Source organism: Scleropages formosus, chromosome 6, assembly GCF_900964775.1.
Source record: "Scleropages formosus chromosome 6, fSclFor1.1, whole genome shotgun sequence".
Taxonomy (NCBI): Eukaryota; Metazoa; Chordata; class Actinopteri; order Osteoglossiformes; family Osteoglossidae; genus Scleropages; species Scleropages formosus.
In genome coordinates, this window is record NC_041811.1 from 28,438,377 (window position 1) to 28,450,923 (window position 12,547).

The window sequence follows — 12,547 nt, forward strand, 5'->3', positions numbered from 1 at the left end:
GAGTTGTAAGCCTCCTCCAAATTTTCCTGTCTCATACATTAAGGACAACCGAACATCATTCTCTGTTGGAGTTGGTATGAGGTGGGTGACAGGGAGCTGTTGATCAAATGTACCTCTGCCCAGTGCTATGGTTCCACCTCCTGCTAACTCAAAGTGTACACTTAAAAATTTTTGAAGGTATGATCGTATTTTCCTTATTTTAGAAAATGGTACACTTTATTGGCATTGTAGTGCAGCAGGAAGCACTGCTTCCTCACGGCACCTGGAGTGTTTGGGCGTAGGTGTGAATACCACTTAGTCTGTGTGGAGTTTGCTTGTTCTCCCAGTGTCTCCTTGGCTTTTTCCAGGTTCTCCAGTTTCCTCTCACAGTTCAAAGACATGCAGTTCAGGTGAACTGGAAATGCTAAATCTCCCATAGTGTGTGAATGGGCGAGTGAGTGTGTATCTGTGTGACCACTCTGTGATGGACTGGCATGCCATCTACTTTGTACCGTCCAGCCTTGCTCCCAGTGAGTCCAGGATAGGCATTTGACCATATTTTTGTGTAACATGTTATTTAAGTTTATGTAACCATTTTTACAGCTGGGTGCTTTTTTACTGGGGCAGTTCATGGTAGGTATCTTGCTCACTGTTGCTGCAGTGGTAGTAGGATTTGAACCTAGGTCTTTTGTGTGAACGGAAACAGCTCTCACTGCTATGCTATCTACTGTCCCGTGATATGAATTGTCACGCCCATGACCAAACCCCAGATACAAGTACCTGGTCATAATCAGCAGGGCAGGGAATAAAGGCTGCCACTCCACCGCACTCAGGTTGCGAAATCTTGTATGAAACAACTGTCCCACATGCGTTCTTGAGTTTGACCCTTGCCTTGTTCACCTCCTTGTCCCTGAGTCCTGCTCCCTACGGTTTCGACCTTAGCCTCATCTCACCAACCACGACTTTGGATCATCGTTACCACCCTGTTCACCTGATTGACTGACCATTCGCCTGTCCCCGACCGCGAGTACCTGTCTGAGCCCTCTTTTCAGAACAAAAGATCCTGCACTTGGGCCCAGTGTCCTCCACGTCCTCTGTTCCCCGTGACATGAATTTAGAAGACACCTGTTTTTTATTAAAAGCAGTACCTGCTAATATATGCAATCATCTTCACTGAATTTGAATTTTTCAGCATGTAATTTGTGCAGCACTTCAGGTGTAAATTTTGCCTGTTGGTGTGAGCCATGGTAAAGATGGCTGAAAGAATCTTCATGAGAACACCCCTTGATGAGGATCTCCTCACTACCCATTTTGTGCACTTCTCGAGACCAGGATGTGCCATTCATGGTTCAGGGAGTGCGCCTGGGCTATCCTCAAGAAGGGAAATCATAAACATCAGCAGGTTAGAAAGACTAATTTGTCCTATACAATTTTCCCCCATTTTCCCCCCACCCCTTCCGCTGCTACTCTGCAGCAAACTCTGAGGAAAACTGCACAAAGGGGCCTTCAGGCTTTTCTCTTTGGTTCTTTTACATGTGAGCAGGAGATGGTTTGTGGCAGACAAACAGGTCCTGAGTGCTGATTTGTTGTGAGAATAACCCCTGGAGCTGCAGTCTCCCCTTGAGCCTGAGAAAATGTGGATTACTTTCAACACCCATTGAGCCCGCTAGTCTATTAGCCATGGGATGCGAAGGAAAGAGCCAGGCAAGTGGGGCTCTTCAAAACTCACATGTTCTCTAGTCATTACTCTGCAGCTCTTATTTGACGGAACTAATCTTTCAAGCAAAAATGTCCTTTCAAAACAAGGTGTGCAAAATAATAAACAAACTACATGTCAAAGGTCTAAATTTTGCTATTCAGCATCTAAGGCTAACAAACATTTTACTCTTCTTCTTCCCCTTCCTCTTTCACTTCCCTTCCACTTCCCCTTCCCCTTCCTTTTCAATTAAACAGGAGACAATGCTAAATGTTAACCGAAAACACAAGGTAGAGACCCAAGTTGTACTGTCCAGTACGTGTTACACTACGTCTTCCCCTTCCACTTCCACTATCTCTTTACTTCCTCTTCTTATTCCTGTTCCACTTCCCCATCCGCTTCTTCATCTCCAGTTGTCTCTTTCTTTCTCACTGTTGAAATCCTCATGGTTCAAATCCTGCTCCCACACACTGAGCAAGGTACCAGTGAAAAGTATACAACTTAAAATGGGTAAATAATTGTACAAATTTTGTTATAGAAATGCACTTAAGGTCCATGGCTAAGAAACTCTCCTTTCCCCTTTCATTTCTTTTTCCCCTTCTAGTTCCCCCTTTACTATTTCGGTTCCAGTTACTTTCCCCTTTACTGAAATCATCTGACAAGCTGCCCTATATATCAGGTAACATACCTTCATACACTTACATTAAGAAGCTGTGACTCAAATCCAGTTTTTTCTGCTGTGATGGTTCAACCTCCAGTCAGGTTGATAGGTTTAAGTACACTATTGTAAACTAACTATAGTAACTGTTTCATTTACACTTACGTTTACAATTATTCATTTATCAGACACTTTTGTCCAAAGCGACGTACACCTCAGCAAAAGTACAATTCATGCATTACATTAAGAGAAGGAGACATAGCTGCAGACATGAAAGTCTCAAGCAAAGTTCATCTGATTGTTCTATTCTGATGAACACTAGTTTGTTGCGAACTGATGAAAAAACTTTAAAGATGAGGAAAGGCAGCTATTTGCGAGAATCCTTGAACGCTGATGTCATTGGCACTGACAGATGTAGTTTATGCTTTTCTCCAAAATTACTTACCGTGTTGAGCGACTTGATATGAATTACCTCTTTATGACAGCTGATAATTTTAACCACAGTAATTTAAGGTAAGTACCTTGCTCAAGGGTTTTACAACAAAAAACGGGATTTGAACCTAGTCCTTCAGCTCCAAAAGGAACAGCTCTAATAACTGTATTACCTGCTGGCCTTATGGAAATTTTTAATTGCAATTACTAACATTCTTGGTATTATTATTCTTTAGCTGAGACCTCTATCCAAAGCATCTTACAATTTTAGATAAGCAGCTTCATAATGATATACAATTTAAGTATTTTCACAGGAGCAATTCAGCAGTAGGTACTACATCAGGAGCAGGAACCAACCTACAAACCTTCAGACTGCAAGACAATGGCATTAAACACTATCCTACCTCCTGTCCTGTAACATTGGAATTTATAACATATTGAACAGAACTTGACAAGTACTAAGAGCACACTGTAATTTTCACACACATGGGTGCATGGAGGAAAGATGTAGGACCCCAGTGCGGTCTTTATTTCTGGAAGTGGATTGGGGTTTGGGGTGAAATGGAGTTCATGGTCAAAGAGCCAAGCATAGGTCCAAAGCCGAGGTGCAGACGTCATCTGTGGGGCAAATCCAATGTTGAAGTTGGAGGTTCAGGCGGAGGTCAAATTGGAGGAGGCGGGCTTCTGGGTCTGGTGCAGAAGCATGGGGCAGAAGGAAGGAGTGGGGTACGGGTGCAACCCCTAGTATGGCAGTTGTTTCTATGAGATTCTCCAACTCGAGAAAGGTGGAGTTGCCTCCTTTATACTTGCCCCTAATTTCTGAGGTGTGCCTTGCTGGGACATGTTCCTTGGCGTGGCTGTAGTAACTGAAGAGACTAAACATTTTAGTTTAGTTTAGGAGAACAGTAACTTGATCTGAAATGACAATAGAACAACAGCCTCTGAAAAAACTGTGTATGAAAAGCTGTTCTCTCTACAGTAGCAGATTTCATTCAGAAGAATGAGACCCCTAAAACAGGGGTGCTTTGCCATAATTTTGCCTTTGGGGGATGTGGTTGGGCATCATAGGGCACAGCAATGGAAGAAATAGCTCGGGGTGTTGGAAGCTCATAGCCTGATTGTCTCTGTCTGTGGAACAACATTCTTACTCCGCAGGACAGGCAGATCTCTGGTTGCTCTGACTGTCATAAAAAAAAGAATGTAAGTGTGTATCATGTAAAATGTTTGGAGTGTCTGGTAGGAAAACAATACTTTGCCTTAGAATTTCAGGACACAACCAGCGTATATCTGACCACAAGGAGGACTGTGCCAGCTTAGAAGCAGAACATTTGATTCTGAGGGCTTCAGTCTGTGTTACAATTTCAGACTTATGTTTTGAGAAACAAGATGAAACATATGCAAAGCAGAAAGAAACAAAGTTAATATTGAGCTTTACTTTTAAAAGCAGCTTTCCTTTTAAAAGCAAACTCTGTGATTTAGTTGACTGCCAATTCAGAAAGGGTGTACTGCTAAAGAAGCAGAATGATCCTCACTTACCGGAAAGGTTCCTTCTTGTTGTTCAGGACTTGTGCCTGTTGTATGTGACTGAAATGTCTGAAGCCTCCTGGCTAGAGGGGCAGTTGGGGCCAATAATCCCTTTGCTTTGTTGCAACATTTTAGATAGGCAATTTATCATCTGCCAGAATCCTTCTAGTCAACCCCCAACAGCTAGTTAACATGCTTGCTCCCAAGATTCGAAAAAAAGGAAGCTAAATGGATATATATATATGTAAGCTGGCATTTAATATTTTGTCTTAAATAGCAGACATACATAGCAGTTATCAGTGTATGTGGCTGTTCAGATAGCTCATTCTATAAATTGGATGGCTAACCCCTTCCCCAGCGACATGCTTCTCAGACAGGATCGCTAGGATATGCAACTATAAGGGATACTCAGAGGAGACTAATATCAGACTACAGAAAGTATAGATGGTAGAGTAATTATATTATTCTACCATATTTAGGTAACTGAGGCTCAAATCAGATATATGTACAGTAGCTGAGGATCAAAAAAAGTCATAACCCATAGTACTAGTTTACACTGTGATGTGGACTATACAGTGGACTGTGATGACTGTAGGGTATTGATGGTATCAAACACCCAGTGGAAAATGATGGCCGTGTGGTATGGTTGGTATTTTCCCCCTTTTTGAAGCATCCTAATTCATGCAAGGATGATTCACAGCCATTTACTCTGGCTTATCCCCATATCCTGAGCCTCTGTATTAGATTGCTTCCTTTCTCTTTGTCAGTGGGTTGAATTAGTTAACTCTAATTTCTCATTGTAGTTGGTCAGGGTTTCCTCCCAAAGAGCTGTTAAATCAGAATAGGCATTTGGGGCTCAATGATTCAGGAGACTTCTGGGGGCCCTGTGAAGGAAATGTGTGTGTAAGGCTGCCTCAATGGCACATCTCCCAGCAACCATTCAACCCATTAGCTGCATTTCTGGGTTTTAACCATGCATTCACCAATCCCACTAGGACTTCCCACTTTGCATAAAGAAGGCCTTCTTCCCAACCAATGAACAGTCAACGGACCAAGCCCGACCATAGGGAGTCCCTCAAAATGGGTGTGACAAGATCGCATGAATGAGGAGCCTTTACATGCTACAGGATCTGTGAACTCCTTTACATTAGAAACTACATAGCACATTCTACTTGACCAGCTCATCCATTGCTTGATTAGACTAACTCTATAATGCAGCGTCATCACATTAAATACATAGCAGAACCCTCAACAACTCTCCTAAAGAGAGGCAGTTTACCTCTAGACCAAGTTTAACACATCACACATAATCATCATTTTACTGCTACTGCTATTGCACATAACCCCATCGTTGAAGTGAGAACTATCTCCTTTCTTTGTGATTATTGAGCCTATGCAGACTGCCACCAGCTTTGGGATAGTCTGCTTGGTGGTCCAAATAGCAGTTATCATGGTGTTTGTCATGGCAGTCTACATTGGGGTATACATGGTTTCATACATGACAATCTGCCTTTGGCAAGGGCAGTCTGCTTGGTGATTTGGATGGAGGCCCACAGGCAGTCTGTTTGATTGTGTACATTGTAAGGTACAGTACAGGTCAAACATCAGAGTATGCCTGGGAAAGCTACATAATCCTTTTATGGGGCAAACTTGGATCTGAGTAGCAAGCAAAGCCGCCCACAAGTGCCCTCCATGTCAGAGAATTGTTGCAGAAGATACACTATGTCAGGTAATTTCCTGCTGAGACTTAACCGAATACCTTGTTGTGAAAAAAAAAATAGTTCCCAGCAACTAAAGTCAGGGAATCTGTCCGATGATCCACATCAAGGTTACTACATGTTACTACATTACTATATCTGCATGTCTCTACCCAGTTTGCCCACACTGAACCCCGCACCTCCAGTGTATTGCTGAATGTGGAGCAGAAACATTTGTCAAAGGAACTCTCACCAAACCCTAACCCTGCATTGAGACTCTTCCCTCACTCTCCTTCCCAACCGTCATCACCACAGGAATTAATCATTCAGAACTTTCCTCTTTGGGCCAGAAAAGACTCCTGCCATTAGACTTGAATGAGCCTGGCTTCTGTTCGTTGTGGTCTCTGACTCGACCCTTAGTGTTGAGACTGACAGTGATCAGATGACAGGACAAGACAGCAAAGGAGGGGCACTGGGCGCAGGGGCAAAGCAGAGCCTGTTGTCAGGGCAGGGAGAGCAGTGGGTACAGGCTTTGGCACCAGACAAGTCTTCATTGTGGTAATGTAAAAAGATGTCTTTCCAATTCTTCACACATGGCTTTTGCTACTGTGCCAAACCGCACCATGCCAAAACCAGGATCCTTTGCACACAGTCATTGCTGTGTCTTAAAGTGAATTGGACAGCATGGAGCCATACCATGTGGAATAGGATCACACAGATCTGGACTGCATGGAATTGTGCTTTGCATAGCACAGGATCTTGTGGATTCAGATCCAATAAGTTTAGTCCAAGCATTTTGGACAAAACTATATGAACACAGAACTGGAGCACATGGGGCCATACTCTGTGAGACCCAACCATTTAGGACAAGACTTTGTGGGGCCAAAGAGTGTGGGACCTAATTGACTGGAACTGGACCATGTTAGACAGAACCACATGAAACTAAACCGTGTGCCATTTGTCACAACCACGCCCGCACCTCAATTGACAGCACCTGACGATCACCAAGCACATGACTCACCACACACCCTTTAAAAGACACTCCTCAGCTCCCATACCTTTGCGGAATCTCGTCTGAGACAACCATCCTATTGCGCCATGTCCTGCACTTCTTCATCCCTTGTTTTCATTCTCCGGTTTTTGACCCTTCTCTTCGTCCCCTGACCACATCCCTGGATCCTCGCTCCCACTTTGTTCGCCGATCGACCGACCCTTCGCCTGTCCCCGACAACGAGAATTCGCCTGACCCCTCAGTTCCAGACGAACGATCCTGCACTTAGGTCCACCCGTCCCGGATTCCTCAGTTCCGCGTGACACCATTAGATCACTGACAGCAGAACCATGTGGGACAGCAACATGTTGGATTTAGTTGGATGGATGGATGTAGTTGCAGACAAAACTGGATGGAACAGGACTGCAGGTAGCCCAAATGTGGCCCCGATGTTCTTGATGACTTGAGTTAAGTGGACCACAAAGTTGAGTTTGGCACAGGACAAAGTAACGCCTCACAGTAGAGCATAAAATGAAAGTGAGACGCTTTCTGTGGATTACTCGTGCACCATTCATGTCTCTAAAAGCCAGCAGGGCCATAAGCGCAGCAGAGAAAACTGAGAGAAAAAAGTATAATGACCACCATAACTAGTTAATTTGTCAAATTAAGGGAAATATGTTGGCTCCAGTTAAAACTCCACTTGATGTTAACCTTTTGTCCAAGTCAGGATTCCAGTGGTCTTGGGCCTGGAAATACAAGAAGCAAGGCTATCCATAGGACACCCTGGATGGGATGCCAGTCATCAGAGAGCAACCACACACTAAGGGCAGTTCAGAGTCACCAATCAACCTGGATCACATGTCTTTGGACTGAGGGAAGAAACTGAAGGAAACCTTTCCAACCAAACGAGAACCAGCAGATTCCACACAGACTGAGCAGATTCGGACCTGCGCCCGTACAGGCTGGGCACTGTGAGACAGCAGTGCTTCCCACTGTGCTTCTGCGCAGCCCCTCCAATTAAATTCTGGATTAAAGTACAACAAATCTGAAATAAGAGGAGAGAAGCTGTGAAAATAACACTCATATAGGTTAACAAATGAATGAATGAAAATTTTTACTTCATGACTAAACATTGATAAACCCTGGTATGTATTGCTATATAATTATTTAGTTCAACAGTATTAAGGGTGAGTCAATATTTGTGTTCTTTCATCAGATATTAAAGTTGAAAAAGACTGAGATTATAGCTTTACAAATGAAATATTTTGTGAACAAGGCTTTGCAAAGAAAAACCCATATGTTGTTAAACCTCAATTTATTTCATGGTAATCATATGTAACTAATTTGTTTTATACCACTCCACACAGACACACAATCTAGATTTCAAAGACATCGCCGAGATTTTACGTTTTTTTTAAATTTACAAAAAGAAAAACCAAAGATGTACATAAGTCGTTCCTATGAAACCACACAGGTAGCGCATCTTTTTTTCATGAAAAATTCCATTTTCCACGACTATTTTTTTTTACGGATCAGAATGGATTACCAGCCCGCCAAAGGGGTCTGGTTCCACACACTGTCCAACTCGACAGGTAAAAAATTTCTCCATTCATCATTTCCGATGATTAAAATCTTTATTCAATAAATAAATAAATCCTAAAAACTATCATGCCAATAATAAAATAGAAAATAAAACAATATAAAACAATATAACAGCCTCCCTTCAGTTGAGACAGGAGCGGAAGGGTCACGCCCCCAGTGTTGCAAGCTGTACACTTTAGCTGAACTGTGGTGACCTGGCCACGGATACTTCTTTTCAGCCTCTATTCTTACATGTAAATTTATGAAGCAGAAAAAACTGGAGGAAGAAAGACTTGACGATGAAAGAAGTATTGTGTGTTTTTGTTCCTAGAGTCACTTATGTGAAACAGATAAAACACGGGGTATTTCCTTGGGTCACATAGTACCCTCTCAGGGAGTTGTAGAGGGGGCTATCCATATGCATAAGAACAAAAGTAAAATAAAGACATCAAATCAGAACATCAGTGAGATATTCATCCTTACTTTGGGTCTTTAAACAGAATATTTTATATTACACAGATTAGGATTAGATAACTCTTTTTTTGTTTTTCACCTTAGTGTTGAAAATGTCTCATGTTTTTGTTATATTATACAACATATTCAAAGAAAATCACAAAGAGTACTTGAACTAAAACTACTCCTGGCATATAAACAACAACACCCTCCCACAAACTGTGTGCTCAATTCACTTCAAATTACAGACCTTAATTCCTCAGTTAATTCCCATCTGCAGTGAACATTTCAAGGCTCCCTACTGGGTGTACGGTACTCAGCTGTCCTATTAGCAGGTAAGGTTTCTTGTTGGGTTACAGCCACAATACTGAAAACAGTTACACAACATGGGTTATGTGTGCACTCATAGCCCATTGCAGATTACCACACACACACGCCGACTGAAGCCGCTTGTCCCAAGCGGGGGTCGTGGTGAGCCGGAGCCTAGCCCCGCAGCATAAGGCGTAGGGCTGAGGGGGGTGGAGACACACCCAAGACAGGATGCCAATCCGACGCAAGGCACCCCAAGCGGCACTTGAACCCCAGACCCACCGGAGAGCAGGCACAGGCCAAACCTGTTGCGCCGCCAAACCTGTTGCGCCACCACACCCCCCTCCCCACCCCTTTATTGCAGGTTAGATAAAGTCAACTAAATATTGGACACCTGGTAGCATAGTGGTTAGAGCTACTGCCTTTGGACCTAAAGGTTGCAGGTTTGACCCCTACTGGCTGTAGTATCCTTGAGCAAGGTACTTACCCTAAATTTTTCCAGTAAAATTACCCACCTGTATAAAGGGGTAAATGGTTGTAAGCATGCAATAATTGTGACCTTAACATTGTAAGTTGCTTTGGAGAAAAGTGTCAGCTAAATTAATAAATGTAAATACTATGTAGTTGTGGTAATACTGCATGGAAGTACAAAAGAGAAGTATGTGAAAACAGAAAATGCAGAGTATTGATCAGATCAGTGTGAACTCTTTGGTCCATATAGAGCTGATAATTGCTGTGTAACAACTTGCCATTTGAGGCCTTTTCCTAATTGCACTTTGCTATAAAGCAGATATCCTGAATCCTATATTCTGTTCACGTAGCATTTCCCTGGGAACTCAGCACCTGCGGACGGCCCAGAGCTTTTGGGAGGGCGTGTTAGTTTTAGGGCCAAAAGATACACTATTGCTTGATTATGTCAAATTTTCACTGAGCTCTAAAGACAGTGTAGGGAGACACAATAAAATGCATTCATTATATATGATTTAACATGAGCGGACAACGTCTGTTGTCGTTGCAACAAGCTCTTTTTTACCAGACAGTGTCAGATTTTTGTACAGTACTTTCATTAAATCGCTTTCTCTCAATTAATGGTAATTGTGGGGCTCAGAGAAAAATATTATGGCTGTGATATACTGACAACATCAGCAAAACTTGCTGGTACACTTCATGGATTTTTAAAAGATATAAGAATACTTTACAAGACCCGATCAATGAAATGCTGCCCTGAGTCTTCCAGGATGTTTCCTATATTATCCTACAATCTCCTTTTTCTTTGTATGCTTTTTACTTTTACGGTTCCGAACCCGCAATTACCCAATATTACTTCACTGAGAATGAGTTCCACAGGCTTAAGTTCAGAGTTTCATACTGCATCTGAATTAAAGGACACGGACTTATCCAGCATGCCAGAAGAACTGAGGACTTTACAGAAAATCCTATCTTCTGACTATTTGTAGCTTCGACCAGCCTTTTCCCATCGTACACCCTTGTATGTGGAGGTCTTCTTCTAAAGCTTTTTACTTTACTATGCATTTAATCTATTCCTTCATTCAAGGAGTATATTAGAGGTAATTTCCGACCCCATCCAAACCCCCTCAGACCCTCCTCTCGCCTGGATGGTTACATGGATAGTTACAGTTATAATTACAGTATGAGATCAGAAAACTGAGCAAGTAATTTTCGCCAGTAAAGGAATTGAATGAAAAAATATGTTTAAACTGTTTTCAAACATTTAAACAATAGTACGCTTTATAATGTAAGAAACTGTGGGCAGCTGAAAACTATCCCATTTCAAACTGTCGGTTTTAAAGTTATAATCAAACAATGTTGAATAAAAATGTGTACGCCATAAGCAGAGGCTTATAGTTTAAAATATTTATATATATGTATATATACTGTACAGAATATTCTTATGGAGATACTGGAAGTCGGACTGTGAGGCAGTCAGAATCATTTCCATTTCATCAGTCTGAAAACATGTTACGGGTACCAAAAGTTATTAAATGTTTAATAAAATCTAAAGAGGAGAAAACAATGAAAAGCTCATGTCTTCTGCCAGCTGCGTTTCCCGGATACCAAAGGAGACAAATCAAAGAACAGATATCATACGAGGGTCACTTGTGAGCACCGGGGCTTCATGCCAAGACTGGCGATTTGCTAAACAAACAGGCCATTTTCAGGGGCTCAGTTTTGGGCTGTACGGCAGGGGCATGTTAATGTGATGGGCTCCACACCAACCATCTCAAGTGCATCTGAGCTGCGAAAACCAGCCCCTGTTCTTTCAGGGACTTTGCTTTTTTCCCTTCTTTTTTATTCCTGTAGATAAATTCAAGTTTCGCTCTGAATGGCTGTGCTCTGTTTTTATGCAAAGCAGAGCTGCGCGGGGCCTGAGAGTGGCGTCATTAGCATGCCGGGCACCCGGGGCGGCCTGGCGGGAATGCCGAGATGGCCCGAGCGGCACTGTCCCTCTGGAGGGTCCGGACTGGTAATCCTCTTTGTGAAGCTGCGTCTCTGTCAGAGGATCTGAAGGACAGGAAGCTCAAAGGGTCTAACTCTCTGCGGTCACTCTGTCCCCTTAACCCTTGCTCGATTCCCTCTGAATGCCCTTCCTCGCCAACTCTGTGCTACCGGAAGAACGTGCATGTATATACAGACACGGATGTTACATTTTCGCTGTACAAGCTGCGTGCAGATGAGGTCTGGGAACTGACCATACGTACGCCAATAAATATCAAGGCACTGATGCTCATTCCCCACGGTAAGAGTAAACGAGCACCGTACCATCTTGAATCTATGAAATGTATGATTTCATACATTTCATGCTAAATGTTGGCCTTGCAGTAGAAGGCCCTGCGAGCTACCAGGCCAGAGCTAGATGCAGGGCCGGACAGAGGTATTACATAGCAATGATGACTGCAGGGACCGAGGGAATCGTCTTTAATGCACAAGAGACGGAAAGACACGGAAGAAAATGATCGAAAACCTATGTATAGAAGTCCCCTCATTGGAATTGGAACCTCAGTACTTGATTGAGACTGAACTTCCACAGTTATAGAATGCTATTCCAAGTCTCATCAGCTATGTTTTCTTAAAAATTTTTACTCAATATTTTAAATAATCTTTTTAGGTAATATTTTAGATCGAAAGGTAAGGAAGCATCACCTGTTTTGAATTGTCTTCTACTAGATAACTACTAGACTATAGACTACTAGATTATAGGTTCCCTG